The sequence below is a fragment of the Apodemus sylvaticus genome, chromosome 22 (assembly GCF_947179515.1).
Source record: "Apodemus sylvaticus chromosome 22, mApoSyl1.1, whole genome shotgun sequence".
Classification (NCBI taxonomy): Eukaryota; Metazoa; Chordata; class Mammalia; order Rodentia; family Muridae; genus Apodemus; species Apodemus sylvaticus.
In genome coordinates this window covers 14,972,894-14,998,649 of record NC_067493.1, presented here as the reverse complement: position 1 = coordinate 14,998,649, position 25,756 = coordinate 14,972,894, and the positions used below count along the sequence as shown (strand labels likewise).

General features: G+C 45.6%; 1 protein-coding gene and 1 long non-coding RNA gene across 2 annotated transcripts in view; one reads left to right on the top strand and one right to left on the bottom strand.

The window, feature by feature from the left end:
* Positions 1–25,756, top strand: part of Fry (FRY microtubule binding protein) — a 393,490-nt gene that overhangs the window by 44,599 nt on the left and 323,135 nt on the right. The window lies entirely within an intron of this gene.
* On the bottom strand, positions 13,786–15,877 carry LOC127673313 (uncharacterized). The gene is made up of 2 exons (XR_007975133.1): positions 15,596–15,877; positions 13,786–14,329 (listed from the first exon to the last, which is right to left on the bottom strand). It is a non-coding gene; the product is annotated as an uncharacterized LOC127673313 (long non-coding RNA).

Genomic DNA, 25,756 nt, shown 5'->3' with positions numbered 1-25,756 from the left:
TGATGCCTGCTGCTATTTTTAAGTGTTGTTCAATTTTAACGTGGTGTTCTGCCGCCCACTTGCATGCCTGTAGCCGTGTAGAAAGTATGGAACCGCGTGTAAGGGAGGCTGGTGCTGTGGTGCAGAACCCTGATGAGGATTTGCAAATGTCTGTCCGCCTTTGAGTTACCTGAGACAGGTCAATAACAGGTTGCTAGGGAATGTTGCAGAAGAGCTGTCTTCACTGCTGCATTTCTCTTTAGGAGCCGTGCTAGTTTGATGAGAAATGTCGTCACTACAAGTGGGTAGTTACACACTTGGTCCACAGCCCGTGGTTCTGTTTAGGAAGATGGAACCTTTAAGGGGTGTGGCCTTGTTGGAGGAGGTACATCACTGGGGGTGGGCTTTGAAGTTGTATAGCCCCACCCCACTCCCCCTTTGCTTCCTATGCAAAGATGCTCTCAGCTAGCTTACTATTTCTGCCACCTTGCCATGCAGTCCTCACCATTATCCTCCCCCTCCCCCTCCCTCACCCACTCCCCCTCTTCCCCTCTTCCCCTATACCCCCTTTCTTCCTCTTTTTAGAATTATAAGTCAACATCTGCCCTTTCTTCCATAAGTTTCCTTTGGTCATGGTGTAGCCAATACAGGAGCCCACTGAGAACATGCAGTTCAGTGGTGTCTGTGAGCAAACACCTGGATGTGTAAAACTGGCAGACAGCTAAATGCCGACTGCGTGTCAGACACCGAAGCCCGCGCACCCCGAGCTGCACCCCGAGCTGCTGGCGGTGTGTGCACACGAAAGGCTACGATGGCAGTCCTCGTAGATGCCAGCCCTCCGTTTAGCGCCTGGCTGTTACGTTGCTATCAGACATAGCAACTCTTTTCCTTAAGACAGAACTCAAGAGTTGAAAGGAGGTGAAATGAAAGGAAGGAAACGGAGCCAGCTTTCCAGTCCTTATCAGAGTTAAATATTAATAGATACTTGGCATGAGGCAGCGGACATCGTTTCCTGATCCTTCGCGGTAGGGGCAGCCTTCGGGTTGGGTGTATGTTGCTGATTCTCCATTTGACTGTATTTGTTAGTCATCGTGTTTCCATGTCCTGATGAGAGGGTGACAGATCCGTATACATCGAAAGATATCATCAGCAGGTGAGGACAGGTCTGCCTTGGCCTGAATTTCTTGTCACATCTCCTGATCTACATAAAATATAAAACTAAGAGAGCATACTTTAAAGGATGTGTTGCAGACCATTACTTATTGAATTAAACAAAGGGCAACTCTTAACTGCCTGGAACGCTGACTCCAGTTCAGAGGATCCAACGCCTTGTGACTTCAGCAGTCACCAGTATTCATGTGCACTTTCTCTCTCTCTCTCTCTCTCTCTCTCTCTCTCTCTCTCTCTCTCTCTCTCTCTCTCTCTCCTTCCCTCTCCCTCCCCTCCCTCCTCCTTTATACAGAAACACACAGACACACATACAAAGATGCACTAACATATATACACACATACCCACATGCAAACACACATATACTCACAGAGAAATACATGCACTCACAAACACATAAACTCATGCACAGACACAGATGTATACACACATACATGCGGAGACACACATGCACCCTCACCCTCACACACAGACATACATGCGCTCACACATATACACACATACCGATGCACAGACACGTGTACATATGCGTGCACGCATGCACAGACATATGCACTCACACAAACACACAGGCACTCACATGCACAGACACACACGCACTCACACGCACATGCACATGCACGCACACACACTCACACATACCCACTCACCGATAATCATATACAGAGAAACAATTTTAAAAATAAAATTTTCGAGGCTTAAAAAAAAAAAAAGAATAATTTGTCTAAAAGTAAGGACCGGCATGATAGGTTCTCCTAACAAAGTGCCATCAGAGGAGCCTTACAGGGAAGGCCGTGGGCACCTCTAGCCGGGCCACTGTCCAGTCTGAAGCACAATTCCAGCGTCCACCATGTGTCTTACAGAGCAACTCAAAGGAGCCAGTGAGAGGCATTGAGGGGGCGTGTCCAGGACCCTGAGCAACACTGCCTCCTGGTGGCCAAGTGAACAGCATGCAACCCATACAAACCAAAGACAGCTCTCCACAAGTGCTTCACACACTTCACGGCTCTCCACAGTTGACCCAAAACCGTGCTGTACAAGTTTTGCTAGCTCCCCCCGCCCTTTGCTTGTCCAGACTTTCTTCTCCCTACAGCCTAGGGACAGCCTGTAAGTTATTAGCTCTTGCAGCAGGGCTTTTATCGCCTACTCCCAGTACTGGTAATGAGACTGTATTTCTGATGTATTGGTCACTTAATGTTTAGGAGAAAGAGTGAAGCGAATAAATAGTCTCTGGCTGCATTTCTATTTAACGCCATGTTGCTTGCAGGCGTGGATGGAGGAAAGAAAACGTGTGCATTATTCTAAGTAATTTCAGTTCAAAGTTATCCATCTTTCTCTGTTACATTCTTTCTCTTGTGTAAGGGGAAAATTATGTCAAGCGTGGTATATCTGAAGGTCCCATACGTAAAGACTGACTATAAATCCATAGTGTCAAGAAACATAATATAGACATGAAGAATGAATCCTACTTGGAATTTTTTTCTTTAAAAAGGAGGGGTGGGGGCTGGAGAGATGGCTCAGCAGTTAAGAGCACTGACTGTACCTCTAGTTTCAGAGCATGTGCATGGTGCACATACATACATGCAAGGTACATACTCTACATATAGCATTTAAGAAAAATAAATAAAAAGAGAGGAAGGGAAAAGAGGGACTGTTGGAAGAAGAGACCTTTATTACAGCAACAGCTGGCCTGTTGTGACTCTGAAGCTCTCTTCCCTCAGGAGTGAAGCCATCCCTTGAGCCAGGCGACCCTCACCCTGGTCCTTGTCTATGCCCCTGAAGCAGCTCTGAATGCTACCCTACGACAGCAGTTCTCATTGAAGAGAGCACTCCGACCCGGAGGAAGCCAGGCTGTCCGTGGCCTTAGGAGCAAGAATGTTTGTGATCATGAGAGCCAGACTCTGCCCTGCAATCCTGCAACCCTCGGGACTACTTAATTTAGTGGTCCCCGGAGACAGGCGTCTGGGAGCTGAATGCCGCAGGCGAACTCTCTCCTGACCTGGCATGGCTTACGAAGAAATGAATTGTAGGCCTCAAACTTTGACTTAGTAAATAGAATGAGGTAAATAAAGAAGGATAAGGAGGAAGCCACGCACAGAACGAGGAGGGAAACTGCAATTTAAACCACCATCTTCTAAGAGCGACCGGTTTTTAGTTCCTTAGCCATTTATAGTGGGGAGGTCTGATCTTAAGTTTAAGGACGTTTTAATTTGTGATGCTCCCTGGGTTGAGAACTGCAAAATATTTGGTGCCTTTTTGAAATCCACTGTAATTACATTTGGCCTTGTACAGACAGTACTCTGTGCCTTGTGTAACGACCCTTGGGGCATTTGTTTACTGTGACCTGCTGTGACAAAGGATGCAAAACAACAGAGTAATTGATTCCTTTTAAGTTTGGGAGGCCAAACTGGGCCTGTCTGCCTGGCTTCCCTCTAAACGCCTAAGCAAAAGCCCTTTCCCCCAATGTGGCAGCCTGTGTTTCTGGGCCCCTGGTGGCTTTGGCTCCAGCCTCTGCTTGCCTAACTGTGTAGTCCCCTCTGCCTCCAACCCTCCCCAGCACCCCAAATAATCCTGGGCAATCTCTCCGATGCAAATAACCTTAACTTGATCTCTGAAGAATGTTTTCTGCCACGTAAAATAATATGTTCCCATGTTAGGGGGACGAGGGTGTTAAAGCTGTGGACTGTGTTGAATCGGCATCCTAGACTGTCACACAATGAGGAAAGCCAACTACAGCAGAGGGAAGCTTTGTAAGGTCAATGGGTGCCGAATTCTGTAGAATATGTAGCATATGTATACATATATGGAGTATATGTATGTGTGTATATGTGTGTATGTGTCTATGTGTGTATGTGTATATGTGTATATGTATGTGTGTATGTGTGTGTATATGTGTAGGTGTAGGTGTGTGTATGTGTATACAAAGCATATGTACATGTGACAAAGATATATATGGGTCCTGGGACTCGAACTCAGGTCGTCAGGCTTGGTAGCAGTACCTCTACCACTGAGCCCTCTCCCTGATCCCTCTTCATTCATTATTCTGCTGGTTTGACACTGCCCACTGCTTCTGAGGGCCCACTACCCCCTGGAGACCTCCAAGCCCCACTCTAGTTGCACTGGCTCGTTTCCTCTGGCTGTGCAGTGCCTTTGCCTTGAAGAATTCACATTTTAACTGGTTGTTAGCCATGGCTCAACACAATGACATGAGTTCGCAGCTTCACAAGTGATGTCCTAGGAAGGGCAAAAATGTTCTCTGGCTTTCCTTTGTGGTTCCCTGAGCAGCGCAGTGTGGAGCCCCAGGAACAGCATTCCCAATAGAGAGCTGCAGTCAGAGGCTGAGGGAGCAGATATCACCACTGACGCACACTGACCAATGTCTGAAGTGCTTTGTGTGTGAAGTCTCTGTGCTGAGGCCGATGAGAGAACACACTGTAAAAGTTTGACTCTCCTGGGTATTAAGGCTGAAATTTTAGGACAGGGACCTGGTCACCTTGGAGGCTAGAAATTGGGAGTGGCCTAATTATGGTGGACCCAGAAGCCCCTCTGCAGCCCTGTGGATGCCACTGAAGTCTCGCTTCTCACTGAAAGGGCTTGTGCCAGGCTGAAAGCACTGGCCTTTCTCCATCTTTACCTCTGTGGAGAGCATCAAGCTTCCCAAGGCTGCTTCTCGCAGTGTACGGTGAGACAATCACCCCCATGTTTTAGATTCACTGGCACACAGTGGAGGCTTGTCCGTGCCTAATTAAAACCCAAATTCACGAAGTACTTACTAACATGAGAAACATAGGTATTAGCTTTTTGCATAAAATTAGAGCATTTAATACTCAGAACTACCATAGACTGACTGATCCCATTAGTTTAAAGAGTAAAATTGACATAAAACCCAAACTGCTTGAAGCTGAAGTCTCAACACTGACAGCCATTGGCCTACCAGAGGCATGAATGCTCATTTGTAAGGGTTTTTAAAGAAAATTCTTCCAGGGCTGGAGAAATGTCAGATTTGGCTTCCAGAACCTACACTGCAGCCCACAATTATCAGTAACTTCCCTTCTAGGGGATGCTGCGCCACCTTCTGGCCTCTGTGGGTATCAGGCATGCACCTGGTGCAATACATACATACATACATACATACATATGCAATACATACATAAATTTTAACAAAAGAGAGAGAGAGAGAGAAAATTCTTATAACAATGAACAATGGGAGTGTTGCCTGCATGAGTTCTCTTTCTTCTCAGAAAAGCCCTGATGTATGTTTGGTAAACATCGGCAGGGGCTGCAATTCTCGGTTTAGTTAACCACAGAACTGGAGTTCAAAACCAGGTGAACGCTGGCCCTGAGATCAGAAATACAGAAATAGCTGACAGCACCCTCGTTGCCAAGGTACTGAATAGGGGGGGGGGGGCGGAGGGAGGAAGGATTGACAGAAGATACAGACTCAGGTCATTCAGTAAGGAGAATGCCAAAGCTTTACTGAGGAACCAGCAATATATACCAGAGGCCAGAAAGAGCAACAGGAAAAAAAACAATTATAGCCATAGGTTAGGCACCTGGGGAGTCCTACCACATCTGGAGGGAAAACAGGAATCAAATTAAACCGCAGGGTGTTCTGCTCTCAGGAAACCTGTGCAAACAGCTCAGCTGGGGGCATTGAGCTAAGCTCACCGGTTCTGTGTTTGAGGCCAGCCTGGTCTACAGAGTGAGTTCCAGGACAGCCAGGGCTATACAGAGAAACCCTGTCTGGGGCGGGGCGGGGCGGGGCGGGGGGGGGGGGGAACAGAGACACCATGGCAGGCAAGAAGACAAGGCCTCTGGTCTTTCCGAGTATGTTTTGTAAAGACTCAGAAAGGTGCACCTACCACAGTCTCTTTCCCGAAAATTTCACTGGCAGCCTGTCCCAAATCCAAAGATGAACTGAAAGGTGCTAAGGGTGTTAGGCGTGAGGAAGGAGGGGGTACTTGAGGGGCAGACGGGACCACATCAGGAGTTCTGGGGCGAAACACAGCAGAGACAATGAAATGAACACTGTGAGGTTTAAAACGGGCAGTGGTAAAAAAAAAACCAATGCTTTTATGAAGGGGGGTGAGAAGTGGTGACTGTGGAAGTTTGGAAACCAATGTGTGGTGCATTTCGTTCCTAATCCTGGCAACAAAGAGCCACAAATGTAGTGGTTTAAGAATGGAAATTATCGAGCCAGACCGTGGGGGGCGCATGCCTTTAAATCCTAGTACTCAGGAGCTAGAGGCAGGTGGTTCTCTGGGTTCAAGGCTAGGCTGGTCTACAGAGTGAGTACCAGGATAACCAGGGTTACAGAAAGCCCAATGTGGTAACTGAGACACAGCTGTAACCCTACCCTTGGGAGGTGAAGACAAGAGGAGGAGTTTATAGTGGTTTAAATAGTAGGCGTGGCCTTGTTGGAGGAAGTGTGACACTGTGGGGGTGGGCTTTGAAGTCCTGTGCTCAAGCTCCACCCACGGCAGAGGTGACGATCCTCCAGGCTGCCTTCCCATGGCTCCTCCAGCACCATGTCTGCCTGCCACTAACGTGCTTTCCGCCATGATGATAACGGACTGAATCTCTGGAACTGTAAGCCAGCCCCAGTTTTCTTTTATAAGAGTTGCCTTGATGATGGTTTCTCTTCACATCAATGGAAACCCTAAGACAGAGTTCAAGGCCAACCTCAGCTACATAGAAAGTGTGAGACCAGCTTGGGCTACTTGAGACCTTATTAATTAATAATTAATTAATGAGTAAATAGTTTAACTATTCTAATCATTCGAATTATCTTGAGGTGGTAATTTGAAATGTTATTATTTGAAGAAATTAACCTGGCCTGATATGATGGCATTGCCTAAATTTTTTTTTTTTAATAATATGGGATTGGGGGTGGTCAGATAATAATTAATTAAATTTAGAGACAGGGTCTCACTGTGTACCTCTTGACTGCTCTGGGATTCCTTATGTAAACCATCCAGACCTCAAAGTCACAGAGGTCCGTCAGCATCTGCTGTTCTGAGTACTGGGATTAAATCCACATGCTACCATACCCAGTGAGGAGTGGTGATTTTTGAGATAGCCTCTTACTGTGTAGCTCAGGCTAACCTCAAACTTGTGGTCTTCCTGCCCCGACCACTCAGGTTTACATATGCATACCATTACGCTCAGTTGAAATTCTGGATTCTATTGGCTTCATAAAAATTGTATTTACCTCCAACCTCAAGTGTTCTGGCAGGAAAACAAATTTTTTTTTCATGAAAAATAGGTCCAAGAGGACAGATTTTATTACATTTTGTTTCGATGTCTTATGTTTTGCTTTTTAAGATTTATTTAAAAGCCCTGATCACATGGCACTAGAATTCATATTTATGGTTAAATAAATAATACATATGTTTGTTTGAGGAAAATCAAGTTTGAACGAGAGGCACTTCAAATCTCTGTGTCCTGAATTGATTTAGCAGCCTTCGTCTGGATTCGCTGTGTTCAGAATTCCTGCTTTGCCCCACTCTGTTCTTGCAGGAAGCATTTTACCAGCCTTCAGTTCTTCCCCTGCTTTTCTGCCTTAGCTGTTCTGTTCCCCTGCCTTTCTGTTTGCAGTCTCACACCTTATCTGACGAGTAATTCCTTCATCTTAATGGATAAGAGAAACCCAGAAAAACTTCACCTGCAAAATAAATTGTTTAACCTATACACTATGCCCCTTGGAGAATTCCATAACTTTCCAAATCAAACATGCTCTTAAAAGTTCACAAAGTGATAGCAATAGTTAGGCTCTTTTCAAAGTATTGCCACACCCTGTCTAATGCAGGGGATTAGTAGTTCTTTGGTTTCTGCCCCAGTCACCAAATACACAGCCCCCAAGCCATAGGAAAAATGATCAAGTTTGATAGAGAATTAAAGAAAGCATATCTGCTCCAGACAAAAACGTACTGTGAACTGTGCTTGAGCAGAGCTTACTATAGTCAAATTTCATCTGATTGACTTATTGGGCTGGTAATCTGGAGCCCCGTGATCGATTAATAATGTCTGCATGGGTGCGGAATTTGGAACTGGGGTTGTGGGGGTTTGAATATGCTTGGCCCATGGGAAGTGATAGCATTAGGAGGTGTGGCCTTGTTGGAAGGAGTGTGTCATCGTGTAGGTGGGCTTTGTGGGCTCCTAGAGCTCAAGCTCCACCCAGTGTGGAAGAGTTTCTCATGACTGCAGTCAGATCAGATCAAGATGTAGAACTCTCAGCTCCTTCTCCAGCACCGTGCCTGCCTGCACGCTGCTGTACTCTCCGCCATGATGATAATGGACTGACCCTCTAAACCTGTAAGCCAGACCCAATTAAATGTTGTCCCTTATACAAGTTACCTTGTTCACGTCTCTTCACAACAGTGGAAACCTGAAGATGGTGGTGCATACATTTTATCCTTAATAACTCTACAAAGTGTCAACATAATGCTCCCCCCTCCCACCCCATTTTAACGGGTGTCTTGTTGGAAGGAAAGCATTTGGATTTTGGAATCAGATTGCAGCCATGCATCTACCTAGCAGTATGACGGCCAGAGGTGTCAGCTTTTCTGTGCTCTATGAAACAGGTCTAGCAATGCCAGTATGGTACAATGACTAGACTAATGATCAGAACAACAGCACACAGTGCACGTGAGCCCTTGAAGGTCTTCCCAGGTGAGACCCGCTTGGTCATTCCCATTTTTACCTCATGGTCTTCCCACACAGCTTCCTCTCATGACATAGGCTTTAGGTCTTGAGGCTGTGATGGAAAGGAGGACTAACCAAAGCTAAGCCAATCATCCACTCGGAGTTAAGCTTCTGACTCCTTTCAGACAACTGAGTCTTCTCTCTGGGGAATCTGTGAGACCTTTGATAGCTGGGGAGTGAGACCTTTGATTTCTGTTCGCATGTGGCCACAGAGCCACGTAGGTTCTCTGTGTGAAGTCAAGAAAGAATATCTGACAGTCTAGCTTCCAAACGTGGGGCACCTGGGGCAGGCTGGAACCTCTCCTCTCTGGGCCTCGTGCATGGTCATTCTTCCTAGGATTTATCCTACAGAATCCTCCATTCCCAGCCCAAGTGTTGTAGTTTCCACTGTAGACTGTAGTTTTTCAGTCTCATTCACTTTAGACAAGATGCAGACTCAAAATACTTCTGACCCACATCGCAATTATTACTGTGTCTGATTTTTGAAAGATTTATTTATTATTATATATAAGTACACCATGGCTGTTGTTAGACACACCAGAAGAGCGCATCAGATTTCATTACGGATGGTTGTGAGCCACCATGTGGTTGCTGGGATTTGAACTCAGGACTTTCTGAAGAGCAGCCAGTGCTCTTAACCACTGAGCCATCTCTCCAGGCCCCTATGTCTGATTCCTAAGGAGTTTGATTTCTGTACAGCTATGACTTAATGACACTCTGCCCATGTTTCCTGTTTTCCCATTACAGAGAAGCCTTAGAACCCACAGTTGCTTTTAAAGGCCTTACTTATAGCTGTATTGTGTTAAATAACTGGGCTATAATATTTACTAATGATGACATATTGGAAATGTTGTTTCTTGAAGAGGTATAAGTAGATAGGTTTATTCCCTAAAATGGTTATCACTGAATGGTCTGTTAAATTCAAACAACGCCACAGTTGGGTTTTTGTGGTTGGTGTTGTTTGTTTTGTTTTGTGGGGTTTTTTGTTTTTGTTTTTGGTTTTGGTTTTTTTGTTGTTGTTGTTTGTTTTTGTGTTTTTGAGACAGGGTTTCTCTCTATAGCCCTGGCTGTCCTGAAACTCACTCTGTAGACCAGGCTGGCCTCGAACTCAGAAATCCACCTGCCTCTGCCTCCCAAGTGCTGGGATTAAAGGCGTGTGCCACCACTGCCCGGCCTTGTTTTGTGTTTTTTAAGAGGCTGTTGAGGTAAGTTGGCACTGCAGGTTGAAAGCTCCGCCATCCCCACCTCACAGGGTCCACTGCAGCTGTAGAAATGTCCCAGGCAAGTGCGCCAGCCAGGCGGAGACCAGAAGCCAGATGTGTGGCATTGTAGGTTCAGCATGGTCTGACATGGTTAGCTCTGTCCCCATGTCTCCAGCATCTGGCCATAGTTCATCTTCTACTGATGTAATCTGACCAACCTGAGCCGCAAAGAAAGAACACCAGTATCACACTGCTGTGTCTTTTCCTGAATGCTGCCCCTTGTAGAATAAACTCTGTCTACCGGAAAGCATTTGCCTGTCTGTGCTCACACACACTACCTGTGGCCAGCAGGACAGCACACACCTAGAACCCCAGCGCTCGTGAGAGAGGCAGACATTCCAGGCTATCTTGGCCCCACAATGAGTTCCAGGCCAGTCTCAGGCATATAACAGATGCTCAATGAGACTCCTCTTCAAACATAAACAAAAATTCTGTTTTCAGCTCTCGTAAGGCAAAAACTCACACTATCATATTTTCTTCTAAAATGACTTCCCCATTAAGTAATGGTGGAAAAGGAGATCTGTGATTTCAATGTCGTTTTTTACATAATCACATGTACATGCACCCACATACACACACATATGCATGCACTTATGTGTGTAGACACATATACACATGCCCCCCCATGCATGTACATACATACATATACCCCCTACAACCAAACACAAATGCATATAAACACACACATACATGCAGGCAGGCACACATTTATGCAGACATGCATGCAGGCACACACATATGCAAACACATACACATAGCTGCACACATGCACACACACATATGCAGGTACACATGCATTCACACATACATGTACATACACGAGTGTATGCATGCATGCACAGACACACAGCCTTGCCCCTGAGAAATTCTCTAAATTATTTAGAATGCTCCCTATGTGAGATGGTTGGAAAGTACACCCTCTCAGACACTCATCGGTAGGAAGTACCAAGGCTGCCAAAGGAAAGCTTGCCTTTCCCATTTTCTCATCCCAGAGCTGACCACAAGCAGAACAAACATTTGCTCATTAGTTTGCATGTCAGCTAAACTCCTACATACTGCTTAGTGTCTTACATTTGACTTATTACACATTGAGTCGTTAAAATATAGTTTCTAATTATTCTCATAATAGCATGGAGATTAAAGGAGTATTTGTAACTTTAACTTTTTCAATCCTTTTTTTTTTTTTTTTTTTTTGGATTTGGTTCTTTTGAGACAGGGTTTCTCTGTGTAGCCCTGGCTGTCCTGGAACTCACTCTGTAGACCAGGCTGGCCTTGAACTCAGAAATCTGCCTGCCTCTGCCTCCCAGAGTGCTGGGATTACAGGCGTGCGCCACCACCGCCCGGCTTCAGTCCTTTTTTTAAAAGATTTATCTATTTACTTATTTCATGTACATATGAGTACACTGTAGCTGTACTGGTGGTTGCTGGGAATTTGAATTCAGGACCTCGGCTTACTCCAGTATAAAGATTTATTTATTATTATTATTATTATATCTAAGTACACTGTAGCTGTCTTCAGACACACCAGAAGAAGGCTTCAGATCTCATTACAGATGTTTGTGAGCCACCATGTGGTTGCTGGGATTTGAACTCAGGACCTTTGGAAGAGCAGTCAGTGCTCTTAACCTCTGAGCCATCTCTCCAGCCCTCAATCCTTACTTTTCACAACAGTACTTAAATGCTTTAGCCTTCCTTTTAGCCCACCACACACCAGAGGTAGTGGGAAAGAAAGGATGGGGGTGGGGTGGGGAAGCGGACCTGCTTAGAAAGGTTCTTTGGAGCAGCTCCCGTCTGTGTTGCCTGGAAATTGCTCGGTCCACTCTCAAACACTTGGGAGATACCCCAGCCGACCACTTTGGTAGAGTAGGGATAGCAAACAGGAGTCTGCAGCGGTGGCATGACCTAACAGGCACAGCCAGGCCCCAGCCTCAGCACCAGGGAGGAACTCCAGGAATTCTCAGCTGAGCCTTTCTCAGAAAGTAAAGAGCAGCGAAGTCTCAAGACCCACCTGCTGCTCAGATAGCTCAGTAAGCAAGCCCAGCTCAGCCTCCGCAAGCCCAGCTCAGCCCCCCCCCTCCGCAAGCCCAGCTCAGCTCCCGCAGCTGTCTGTCCTATTCATACTTTCCAAACAGCACCCCGCCCTCCACCTCAGCACAGGTTTTGCCTCAACAGTGCTTCTGTCTCCGTTGACATCACTCTGCCAATCAGCCCAAATCTGTGGAAGCAGCAAGAAACTGCAGCACACCACCAGAAGTTTTTTGTTTCTGTTTGTTTGTTTGTTTTGGTGTGTTTCTCTCTATAGTGTCCCAAAAAATGCAGCTCAACTACACAATGTAAGGCGGACCAATGCATGTGTGTTGTTAGTGAAACATCCTTCATCACGTGTCCTTTCACGGGTTTGCTTTAGCAGAACATCCTCTCTCCAGTGTCTGCTTCAGCTAAACGGTCCTTCACGAGTCTGCCTCAGTCTTTCTCCTGTGTCCCCTTCAGGAAAACACTCCCTCACGTGTTTGCCCCAGCAAAACTCCACCCGACACAACTGACTCTCCAAAGAACCCTTAAGTTTCCACTTCAGATCCGTTTATTCTTTATGAACTCCTCGTGAATCAAACTTTAATTTTGTCTTTGTATCAGACTGGCAGATAGTTCAGTGACTCTAAAGTGCAGTAGACTGAATCATTCGGGGTGACCAGATTGATCCAGACACAGAGACACACATAGAACTGGAGTGCTTAGGAAGGATGCAGTCGGCGCTCAGCATGCATCTGGTCGATACAGCTTCTCATAGTGTGTGTGTGTGTGTGTGTGCGCCCGCGCGCTGCGGAGTTTTGGTTGCCTGTTCTGAAATGAGAACACCTATGCTCACTGACCCACAGGGTCACACTTTGCCAGCAGAGACTTTCATTTGAGATCCTTGGGGGCCCATCTGTCCAACAGTGTGGGTGGCATCCGAGAGACAAGCACAGACTTGTATGTGTGTCACTTAATGTGTGTCACTGTTACTGCCACAGCACCAGGGGTGACGGAGGTCGTTGTCGTCTGAAAGTTCTGAATCCCAGCTCACTCTCAGTAGCTGTGTGGCTTCAGACAGCCAGTCAGCTTCTCTAGGCCTCAGCATCACAGGTACAGGACAAGAGGGACAGCGACCTCACAGTGTGCACCCCAGCATCCAACCGTGTGTGTGGACATATGTGAGAAGCCATGGGACTCTGTGAGAATGCGAGGCATTGTTGCTAGTTTGGTTGTTGGGGCCTATGGGCACATCACCATTATATGGAATTTTGCTCTCCAGTGTCAGCTAAGGAGATGGAAGTTACCTTTTACCTACTCAGTACTTACTGAGGCTCAAGAACATAAAAAGGAAAAGGAAGTCTGTCCTGAAGACACACACAGGCAATCCCAGAACTCGGTTGACTGAAGTGGGAGAGGCTAGCCTGTGCTAGTCTTTTAAAAAGGGGGCTGGAAAAAAAAATTGCTCAGTGGTTAAGAGCACTGGCTCCTCTTTCAAAGGACTCAGGTTCAACTCCCAGTACTCACACAGTCCCTTACAACCATCTCTAACACCAGTTCCACGGTATCCACCTGTTTCTGGCCTCACACACCACATACATGAGGTACACGCACATGCATGCAAAACACTCATACACATAAAAGTAAATCTAAAAACACGAATGATCACGAAGGCTGTTTTAATGTTTAGTATAGTATTATATGTTTGATTATGTGTGGAGGAGGTGTGGGTGCCTGTGGAGACAAGGGGTGCTGAACCCCATGAAACTGGAGTTAAAGGCTGTTGTAAGCCACCTAAAATGGGCATCAGAAACCAAACTAGGGTCCTCCCAGGAGCAATGTATTTTCTTAACCACTGAGCTATCTCTCCCCATTTCCAAATGCTGTTTTGTTTTTCGTGTTTGTTTGTTTGTTTGTGTCTGTGGTGATGGTTTTGGTTTGGTTTGGTTTCATTTTTCGAGATAGGGGTTCTCTGTGTAGCCTAGGGTGTCATGGTACTCATTCTATAGACCAGGCTGGCCTGGAGCTCACTCTGTAGACCAGGCTGGCCTTGAACTCAGAAATCTGCCTGCCTCTGCTTCCCAGAGTGCTGGGTTTACAAGCATGTACCATAACCACCTAGCTGCATTTTCTTGATGTATGATTGGTGTGCAAGCGTCCAGCCTTCTGTGAGCAGTGCCATCCACGGGTAGGTGATCCTGGGTAGCTGAACAAATCAGAGGAAATGGGCAGTAAGCGGTGTGCCTCGGTGGTCTCTGCTTAAGTCCCTGTCCACCCTGTCATCCCTCAATGACAGATTGTAACCTGAAAGTCAAGTAGACCCTTTCCTCCCTGAGTTGATTTTGGACAATATTTTCTCTCAACCACAGACAGTAAGCAAGAACAGTAAACAAACGTCACAGGACTTGAGAAAGTGAACCGAGGGACCGTGACCATTCAGCTGTGCTTGGCTAGAATCTGGGCATCATGGGGCTGTCTTTATTTTATTGTTACTTTGGGACATAGCCCAGGCTAGCAGCAAAACTTGCTGTGCTCAGGATAGGCTGCAGAAGCCTGCTTAGAGATGCTGTAGCAAATTGTCTCTTAAGTTCAGTGCTGTGGTCCCCCTTCTCTCTGCAGCTCCCGGTAAGACCACGGAGGGTGGCTAAGCAGTGGTGTTCTAAACTGACCCTCTGACCTCCCATGGCCATCCTCTCTGGGAAGCTGTAGCCCTTCTCTGTAGAATTCACTCCTCGGAGCTGCCTCTCCGATCCCCGCCCTGAAGTGGTTTGGCTTGCTACCCTGTCCCTGAGCTCTTCTGGGAATTTGCCTTGTTAACATTTACCCATCTGTATTAATTTCTACTTTTTGGTGTGTGTGTGTGTGTGCCTAAAGCTGGACTGTCGGAACCTCGTCTGTTGTTTCCAGGACTTAGAGCAGCGTCCATGGTAGATGCTCTGGTAAAACCCACTTTGAACAATGAATGAATCATTTTAAGCAACAGGAAGACCTGTGAAAGGAAACTGATGACCTTTCCTATTTCTTTTTACTTGCAGGGAGGGCGGCATGGGCGGGTTAAGACAGGGTTTTTCGGGCGGTGGTGGCGCACGCCTGTAATCCCAGCACTCTGGGAGGCAGAGGCAGGCGGATTTCTGAGTTCGAGGCCAGCCTGGTCTACAGAGTGAGCTCCAGGACAGCCAGGGCTATACAGGGAAACCCTGTCTCGAAAAAACCAAATTAAAACAAAAAACAAAAAACAAGACAGGGTTTCTCTATGTAGCCCTGGCTGAGCCCTGGCTGTCCTGGAACTCACTCTGTAGACCAGGCTGGCCTTAGACTCACAGAGATCCACCTGCCTCTGCTTTCTGAGTGCTGGGGTTAAAGCTGTGTGTGGTGACCACCCGGCTCGTTTAGTCTTTCTAACGAGTTCTCTAATTAGTCTAGCTAGACTCCTAAGGGTTAAGGAAGAAAATGAAATTATTGAAATGTTTACCCTTTGGCTGATTCCGTTCTTCTGGTTTGTGGTCTGCGTCCGTGAGGAGGGCTGGACTGTGGCTGGTGATCTGATAGGTCTCCCTGGCATCATCGCTGCTGGTCCTTACTCGTGGGGTAACATGGAAGCTAGCCATAAACTCCTGGGGTAACATGGAAGCTAGCCATAAACTCCAGGTAAGTGTTACTAGAAACAAAAAGCGTAACTGCTTTTCTAGTCTCTGTCCCAGCTTGCCCCCTTCCTCCCTACTTTTGACAGATGCCAGTGAAGTCGGAAGCAGGCCCAGTGGTGGGGTCGAGTCCAAGTTAACCCATGTGACTACAGTCCCTCTGACTCTGGGGGGGGGGGCAAGCCACACCCCTTCCCTAAGGGCGTGGGTGAGACCAAACCCATTGACCCGACTAAAGAATTTTTTGTTTATTTGTCCTTGAAGGACTATTTATGGTATCTTAACCATGTGACACTCTTGAGACTGTAATTACAGAGTTTCCTTTGAGAAATCTAGAACATTTCTTGTCTTGCTTTCTCCATCTGGGATTTTGTATCTGAGAGTCTTATCTTAGTAGCCCCGCCTGCAGAAATTGGTAGCCTGTCCCCAGAGGCTACTGTGTGGTTTCCTTGGTTTTTGAACCAACTGTTGCTAGGTAGATGGAACAGGTTACCTAAAATGTAGATTTAGTGAGCTCCTTCTAGTGTTGGGACTAGGACCTGCAAGACTGAGAAACAGCAGCGTGCAAGATTTTCAGGAATGAAGCTAGAGGTTTAAAAATTGATCGATCAAAAGGATTTGAAAACAAAACAGAACCGTTGGCCCAGGTTTTCTTTTCATATATTTAGCAAAGGCGCACAGGGTGAGCCTGTTCTCCTTCACCGACGTTTATTTCTTAAAATTTGGTTTGTTTGTTTTTCCCCCTCTTTATAAGAGAAATTCCCTCTCAAGACCGAAAGAAAAATAAAAGATAAAAGTAAATCTAAGAGATAAATTACAGTATATAATTCTGCCTTATATGGAGACAAGTTAATGTTTGTGTCTTTTTCTGCTCATTTTTATTAGCTCTTTGAGGATTTCATACAATGTATGTTTTAAAGGATTTAAGTTTATCTTAGAGGTGTTTTGTCTGCATATAGGCATGTGTACTATGTGTGTACAGTGCCCATGGAGGCCAGAAGATCCCCCTGGAACTGGAGTTACAGACAGTTGTGAGCTGCCCTGTGGGTGCTGGGACTTGAACCTGGGTCCTCTAGAAACAGCAGCCAGTGCTCTTGCCCACTGAGCCATCTCTCCAATTCGGCCTACAATGTGTTTTGTGTGCATTTACTACCTGCCCCGCTGCACTCTGCCCAGATCCAGTCTCTCTTCCTTTCCCACACAACTCATTTGAGTCTTCTTTTCTTTTACTTTTTAAAGATTTATTTATTTATTTATTGGTTTTTTTTGAGACAGAGTTTCTCTGTGTAACCCTGGCTGTCCTGGAACTCACTCTGTAGACCAGGCTGGCCTCGAACTCAGAAATCCGTCTGCCTCTGCCTCCCAAGTGCTGGGATTAAAGGTGTGCGCCACTACTGCCTAGCTTATTTATTTATTATACATGCAAGTACACTGTAGCTGTCTTCAGACACACCAGAAGAGAGTGTCAGATCTCATTACAGATGGTGTGACTCACCCACCATGTGGTTGCTGGGATTTGAACTCAGGACCTCTGGAAGAGCAGTCAGTGTTCTTAACCACTGAGCCATCTCTCCAGCCCCGAGTCTTATTTTCTTAATACATTTGTCTCCATTGTATTTGCATACATTTATAATTCACATACTTTTATTCTGTGTTTTAGAATATTTGCTGGATTCCAGTTAGCTTTGTTCGACTCCTACACAGTCAGTTCTAAACTCATGTCCATTTAAAGAGCAACTTTTCATTCCTGAGGTGTGAAACCAGGCTAACGGCACTTTAGACAATAAATCTTTATTTAGAGAGAGGGTTTTGTGTCTCCGATTAGACTCAGCCTTCCTCAGGAATTACAGGAGGGGAATGTGTGTGTGTGTGTGTGTGTGTGTGTGTGTGTGTGTGCTTTAAGGATAATGTAAGTTTAATAATTGTGTGTATCCCTTAAACATAAGCTCTTGTCAATCACCTGTAGCTCCTCATGGAAATTTCCAACAAAATAAGCACTGCAAAGAATTCCAGAGATTTCCTTCTTGAGCACAAGTATTTGCCACTCCACATGACACCAAATCCAGTTCCACGTGTGGGCATAATTAGCATCCAGGGTGCTTGTGAGCTGTGGGAGCCACGGGTTTGCTTTCTTTGAGACATTCCTCTTTAGACTCATTAGTGGGTTCTCACAAGGCACATTGACAAATGGCTATAGATGCAGTCGGTAATGACTGTAAAGATATAAACTAAACAGCAGAGGGCGCTAGAGGACCATCGTTGTCTGCATCCACGGCACCCTGAATAATTAATAAAAAAAGAGGCCAGGAAATTGAAAAAGAGCAAAAGGGTTGGGGTTGGGGGGGGCATATGGGAAAATTTGGAAGGAAAAAAAGGAAGATGAAAGTGGTGTGATCATATTATAATCTCAAAAAATAAAAGGAATATTTTAAAGCAGTATTTCTCTAACAACATGCCACCTTGCCCTGAACAGATTTTTTTTTTTTTTTGAAGTGATAGGATACAATGTTATGAGTGACCTATATTTTCCAGCATCTGGAATTTGGGTTTTTTAGCAGACATTTGAATGTGAATGACTCGATGTTGAATCTTAAGCTTCATTTAGGGAGTCCAACCAACCTATGCAAACAAACAAACCAGATAAGGCTCACATTTTGCCAACTTTAAACATGTAATGTCTCATTATGATCCATGTAAATTAATATCATCAGATGATTTGTATCATAAGCTGAAGTAATAAATCTGTAAATAGCAACACAGATATTTTTGGTACTAGTGCGATAATTAAAATCCGGGCTCAATACTGATAGAAGAAACTTTCTTATTACAAATGCTGTGACCTTAAAACCTCAAAATGAAATTTTCATAACATGAACTGAGACTGGAGAGATTGTTCAGCAATTAAAAGCATTGGCTGCTCTAGCTGAGGACCCAGGTTCAATTCCCAGCACCCACATGGCAGCTCACAACCATCTGTAACTACAGTTCCAGGAGATCCTATGCCCTCTTCTGGAATCTGTAGGTAGTGCATACACACTGATACAATGAAAATCATAAACATCAAATAAGTAAATCTAAAGAATTAAAAAGAAAATGAACTGAATTGAAACTGTGAACTCCTCCCACTCTCTCTCCGTTCTTGTTTCTTTCCCACCCCCCAGCCCCACTGCAGTCACGGGCCTCACAAGAGTCAGTGTGAATGCATGGTGGTCAGAAGATTCAGTGACGTGGGTCCCTCCTCTGGCTTATATGGACCCATTGACACATTTTATCTCTGAATCCTTTGAATGAGGCTGACAGGGTCTCTGTTAATACTACTGATTAAGTTATGATCAGATAACTCTGCTCAACATGTATAAATCCCATCCCAATATATATGCGATAATTGACTTAAATCTTTAATTGTTCGGACACTATAAGGAAAGAGTTGGCATAAGGGGTGTTTTTATTATTGTTTGGGGGGGGGGGTTGTTACTTTTTTCAAAAATGTCTTTCTCCCTTTAAATTATTTACATGGTTCCCTAGTTTCATAAGTAACTTTTGCTGGAATTAAACTTGAACAGCTTAAAATTAAGTAATGAATTGTAAGACGTTCTGACAACAATTACTAACTGGTTCCCACCTGCATGGGTGGCACCAGCTGACAGTGACTTGTCCAGTCCTATGAAGGAGAAAAGAGGGAGCTCTGTTGGATCCGCCATTTATAGGACTCCGGTAATTAGGTAAAAAGAGTGGCTTGCAAGGATCTCAGGTGGGCCACCTTTGTCTAGGACACACGGGTGCAGTGGGTTGGTAATTCTACATGTACGGTTCCTGGAGTTGGTCCAGAGCAATGCATGGTCCTTATACCTCCATTCGTTCACCTTTATTGAGACTTGGGTACCTTGCCAGGCGGTGGAAACATCTCTGGTAAAGGAGGAGCCTTGTGAAAATCAAGAGCTCAGCTCCAGGTAGTTCCTCTAGACATGATGCAGAACACGAAGGAAGAGAAATGCACCAGACAGAGAGCGTTTCGGGCTCTGTGTCCTGTGAGTGGTGTCCAGAAGGGAAGAAGTCGGAGAGGACCTGAGATGTTGTCTTAGGGACAAGAGCAGCATCTAGGCAGACTCACACACGGTCCACTGGGCCACGTACGAGGCCCTGGAAGACACTCACTGTCCGTAGAGCTGAGGGCTGGAACTGAGCATGGTTGCTGGGCCAGAGGGTCCAAGTCTCTGAGACCCCTGAGGGTAGAAAAGAGAGTGACTGTAACATACGTTACATACGTGAACCTTAACATCCATTATGGGAACTAAAATAAGCCAGTCATCAGTGATAAGAGTTGTAATATCAGCCGGGCAGTGGTGGCACACCCCTGTGATCCCAGCACTCTGGGAGGCAGAGGCAGGTGGATTTCTGAGTTCGAGGCCAGCCTGGTCTACAGAGTGAGTTCCAGGACAGCCAGGGCTACACAGAGAAACCCTGTCTCGGAAAAAAAAAAAAAAAAAAACCAAAAATCCAAAACAAAACAAAACAAAAAAAAGAGTTGTGATGTCACTCATGTGGTACTCCCGGGTGGTCAGTGGGCACTTCCGAGAGGTGCTTCTGCAGTTAAGACAGTAAACCACTCGTTCTTCCTGAGGACCTGAGTTCAGTTCCCAGTGCCTGTGTTGGGTATATATTAGCTTTCCTGTAACTTCACGTCCAGGAACAGATACCCTCTTCTGGCCTCGATGGACATTGAAATTACACACACACACACACACACACACACACTTTAAACATAAAATAACTCTTTAAAGATGTTGTAAGTGGTAAAATAAAAGGGGGGGGGGTCTCATTTCTTCTGTCATTCAGACATTCTGTGAAGCTTTGAGATAAAAGAAAGACAAGAGGGGCAGATCTGGGCTGGAGAGATGGCTCAGCGGTTAAGAGCACGGACTGCTCTTGCAAAGGTCCTGAGTTCAAATCCCAGCAACCACATGGTGGCTCACAACCCTCTGACGCCCTCTTCTGGTGTGTCTAAAGACAGCTACAGTGTACTCACATATAAATAAATAAATAAATCTTTAAAAAATGAAAAGAGGGACAGATCACTGTTTGAAGTAGATTTTTATGTAGGGGGGAAAAATTAATACAGATTGTGGTAAATTTTAAGTTTGGCCAGGTATGAGGGCACATACTTGTAACCCCATTACTTAAGAAGCTGAGGCAGGAGGATCATGTGTTTGAAGCCAGCAAGAGCTAAATAGTAAAGTCCTGCTTCAGAACAATAGCAACACATGTGATGCGTGTAGAGTGGTTTTTTCGTGGGCTCTTTCCAGGGGTTGGCAATATCGGGGGCAAGGTCCCAGAGCCAGACAGTCTGTGGAGAGAAGGTGGCTTTATTTCCCTTTCAGTGGGAGGGGTCGGGGGTGGGGGGTGTTCAAGCACCGCAGAGATAAGATCAGATTTTTGTAACAGAAGATCACAGTACAGTACAGTACAGTAAGACTCAGCAGGGGCGGGGGAGGGGAAGGCGTGAGGACACTGAGGGACAGAAGTGCTCTCTGGAGGGACACTGTGAGTCCCCACCCCTGCCCCCAATGGCTCAGCACTTCACTGTGGCAGTGGAGGTGAACTCCTGAGCAGTGTTCACTAGTTGCCCTGGTAGGATGGAGGCTGCATTGCTTAAAACTTCTGGAAAAGTACTTTGTCACTTTTAGTTTCTGTATGCAAAACGGGGCCAAAAGCATCCCATCTTCTCACCCACCGTGGGATAGGAGTACCTAAAATCAATCGCACCCTTCCCTTCTGGGATCCTCACTCTTGGGTCTCAGCAGAGGAAAGCTGGACAGTGTGAATCTGAAGGAGCAGCTGGGGTGGATCCCAGGCCTGTGCCCAAAGGTACTAAAATGTACAGGTCCTGGCGTGCTGTGGACTGCAGCTGCCAGATCCCGGATCAACACACTCGTCCAAGCCCCGGGACAACTGAACAGGGTTTGGTACTGGGAAACACAGATGCCACCCACAAATCACACAGGTAAAAAGTATCTAGGAATTCATCTCAGACATAGTCTGGATCTGTGAAGAACAGGACAGTCTTGCTGGAACCATGCACCGAGGAGAAGGCGGAGGCTGCATTCTTGGATGGGAGGTTGAGGACCACGGTCAGGTTTTACTCCGGTGATTTTAAAGCTTGAGAAAGCTCAAGCCAGTACTGTGAGAGTTCAGACTTCTGTAAGCTGCTCCTAAAATTCTTACAAGAAGCACCCAAAACACAGAACACATCAATTAAAAATTACATAGAGCATGCTCAAAGACTTGAATGGGGGAATATTACCCTCTCAGATGCCAAATTGTATTTTTTAAAGATCTTATTTATTTTTATTGTGTGTGTGTGTGTGTGTGTGTGTGTGTGTGTGTGTATGTTTCACTTTCATGTATGTGTTCCATGTGTGTGCAGAGCCTGAGGAATCTAGAACAGGGTAGCAGGACCCCCCCCCCCTGCTCCCCAGAATTTGAGTTATAGATAGTGGTGAGCGGCCGTGTGGATGCTGGGAACTGAACTCTGGCCCTCTGCGAAGACTCAGTGCTCTTAGCTGTTTGCCCTCTCTCTAGTTCTATCAAATGTGTGTGGAATCTACCCTGATTTTTTTAAAAATGCAGGCATAGAAACAAAGATCGAACAGAGAGCGTGGAGTCCATTTGTGTGCCTGGTTATCAGTGTCACAGGTGAAGAGAGGGAGTGGCTGATGGTCAGCTGTGGTACAGGGGCTTTAGGTTTTCTATAGTGACGTCTATAGGTATTATACATAATATATATGTACATATTTAGTAAACAGAGAGAGAATGCAAATGTCTACCTCTTTCGACTCTGCTAACCATAGAAAAATCACTCACTGGAATAATGTAGAATTCAGTTCTTAAAACACAAATCACACGGCCTTGTGCAGGAAACAGAATGTAAATGAGGCCCTGTGGTTCAGGGTTGCCCCACACATGAACAACCCAACTCCGATGGCAGACTGGAGAAGATCTTAGGAATCCAGAATGCCTGAGGTGGGGTGGCCTGGAACCTGCACCCCCTCAGTGCTAATAAAGCCTCAGGCCCAAAACAAGCAGAGCCCACAGAGCCCAGGGGGGAAGGTGGTGACTCCGTGGTGACCCAGCATGAGCCTGGGGCCACCCTTGTCCATGCTACAGGCCTTTCTCAGCTTTAAGAGGACCTCTGAGGGTCAGGATTGGCATCCTCGCTGGACTCAGTGTGAGGGTGTGAAGATGAAGCTGTTTGCTTACCCAGCCTGGTGACTCAGTGTACTCTTCTGAAGTATGAGGTCTGTATCCACGATGTGGACGGAGATCCCCCGTCCTCCTGGATTACCCAGCAATTTATAAACAGTTCAATGAACCAGCCCCTTACTTACTCCAGCCCCCACCCCCACCCCAGTCAAGCTACACTCGAAGCCTCCGAGTCTTTCACACATCACGGATCCATGGCTTTATGCACACGTGGGAACTTGAGTGGGTGGTGAATCTAGGAAGCCCTGGCCTTTGCAGAGCTCTGGCCTGCTGATTGAAGCTGACCTGGCTTCCTTCCAAACCAGGACAGACCCATGCTGCTTTGGACCATTACCACATCTCTTGGGGTATGGGGCAGTGTAGAAAAGGAACTTCTGAGCAGATATTACGAAGAAGCATTTGCCATGTCATTCTTTGCCTTAGATATGCCTGTTTCTTAGAGTAAGCAACCAGCGGCTGCAATGAGTGTTTGTAATGGCAGCCAGTGGTTTTGTGAATTTTACATACCTGACTATTTGGGAGCTATTCATTTTAGTTTGGCTGTACCTGCATGTGTACACACACATACACACACACATACATTTATATACATATACATAAATCTAGGTGTATGTATATGTGTATAAGCCAGGTTTAATACCACCAATGAGGAGGCAGAGGCAGGTGAATCTTTGTGAGTTTGAGGCTACCCTGGTCTGCAGAGTGGGCTCTAGAACAGTCAGAACTACAAAGAGAAACTTTATCACCAAAAAGCAAAATCAAACAAAACCCCCCAAAACCAAAACTTGAAAGATATACTATTTTTTTTATTGCTATTAAAAAGAAGTGTGTGGTGATAGGGGTGCTGAAGAGATGGCTCGGGTGTTAAGAGCACCGGTGTTCTTGCAGAGGACTGAATTCAATTCTCAGCACCCACACAGCAGCTCCCAACCACAGATACCTCCGGTCCCAAGAGGATCTAATGCCCTCATCTGGCCTCTGTAGGGACTGCACACACATGGTGCTCATACATACATACCATACATACATACCGGCAAACGCTCATAGACATAATTTTAATTAAAAAGGAAAGAAACAGGTGCTAAGTAGCAAACGCAGATAATGGATGGCAGAAGCCACTGAGATGTTCTGACCTCTATACCTCATCTCCCATTATTAATATTTTCAAAACATGCTCTTCGTCTTTCCCAGTGTGAGTCCTCTCTATTCTTTGATGCCTGGTTTTTCGTCCTTTTTTTTTTATTAAAATTTCAGGAATGAAGTAGTTATCTTTAAGTTTCATAAAGCACCCGCAGTCTGTGATTCGCTTTGAAGTGAACTGAGAGTTCTTCTGTCACTTAGAGTGCTGTGGCATGTTTGCCGGCATACATGTATGTATGTATGTATGTATGTGCACCATGTGCATGTGGTGCCTGTGGAGGCCAGAAGAGGGTGTCATATCTCCGGGACTGGAGCTACAGATGGTTGTGAGCCACCACGGTGCCGGGACAGCCCAGATCCACTGAGCCATCTCTCCAGCCCTATGTGTGTTCAGGCTTTTGCATTTATCTTTCAGTATAGCTTTAGATTTCTAAGGATAGGAACTGCTTTAAGTTTCTCAAAGTCTATATAAAATACAGTGTCTGGTACAAGACAGCCATTCCATAAATACTTGTTGACTCTAGAAAGCCTTTTCCTAAAAGTGATATTATAATTCTAAATTATAAAATTTGGGGGCTGACATCAGCTTAGAAAAGCATATGGGGCCGGGCGTTGGTGGCGCATGCCTGTAATCCCAGCACTTGGGAGACAGAGGCAAGCGGATTTCTGAGTTTGAGGCCAGCCTGGTCTACAGAGTGAGTTCCAGGACAGCCAGGGCTACACAGAGAAACTGTGTCTTGAAAAAACCAAAAAAAAAAAAAAAAAAAAAAAAAATCAATAGAAAAGCATATGGGATAAGTGGCCATTGCCAGCCCCAGGAAAACAAGCAGCAGAGGGGAATCTGGAATTCAAATAGAATGTCATATGTGTCCTACATAGTGTGCCTTGAATAATGAAGTCCCTGAATATTTGAAAGGAAGGTATGACTCAAAGGTAAAGAGCCTTGTTACAAAATCATAGAAAGCGTGAAGCAGGAAGACTGTACGGTGCAGAGACAAAGAATGCTTACTCTGCAGAAACAACCAGCGTGCCGGCTGACTTTGAAATGGCAACCCCAGATGCAGATGTGCAGGCCTTCCTAGAGGAACCAGTGGAACTCTCTAGAAGGATTAGGTCCATTGGTGGGTGCTAAGGGGTCACGGGCAGTTGGTAGTCTGCATTCCTATGTCTTGATTGTTTAACCCTAGGATGAGATAGGGCTGCCCAGCCTTCTGAGATAAGATAGTTCCCCCCATTTTTTTTTGTGGTTATCCCCAGGCTGTTCTTTGGGAGGGGGTTTTATGATCTTGTTCTGGATTTTATGGTCTATCCCTGGAGCTGGTGTCTTATGACTTAGTTTCTGGGACTGTCCCTGGAGCTGGTGCCTTACAGACTTTCTTCAAAACCATTTCTTCAAAATGGGGACAAGTTGGGTATACACACACACATATCTGTACACTCACACATGCTCACACACACACACACACACATACATGCTCTTACACACATGCACATGCTCTCACACACATGTACACATACAATAAGTATATATACTCATACACACTCATAATTAAAGCAAGTTCCTAAGCTGGTTCTCATGCTTCTTTGAATCA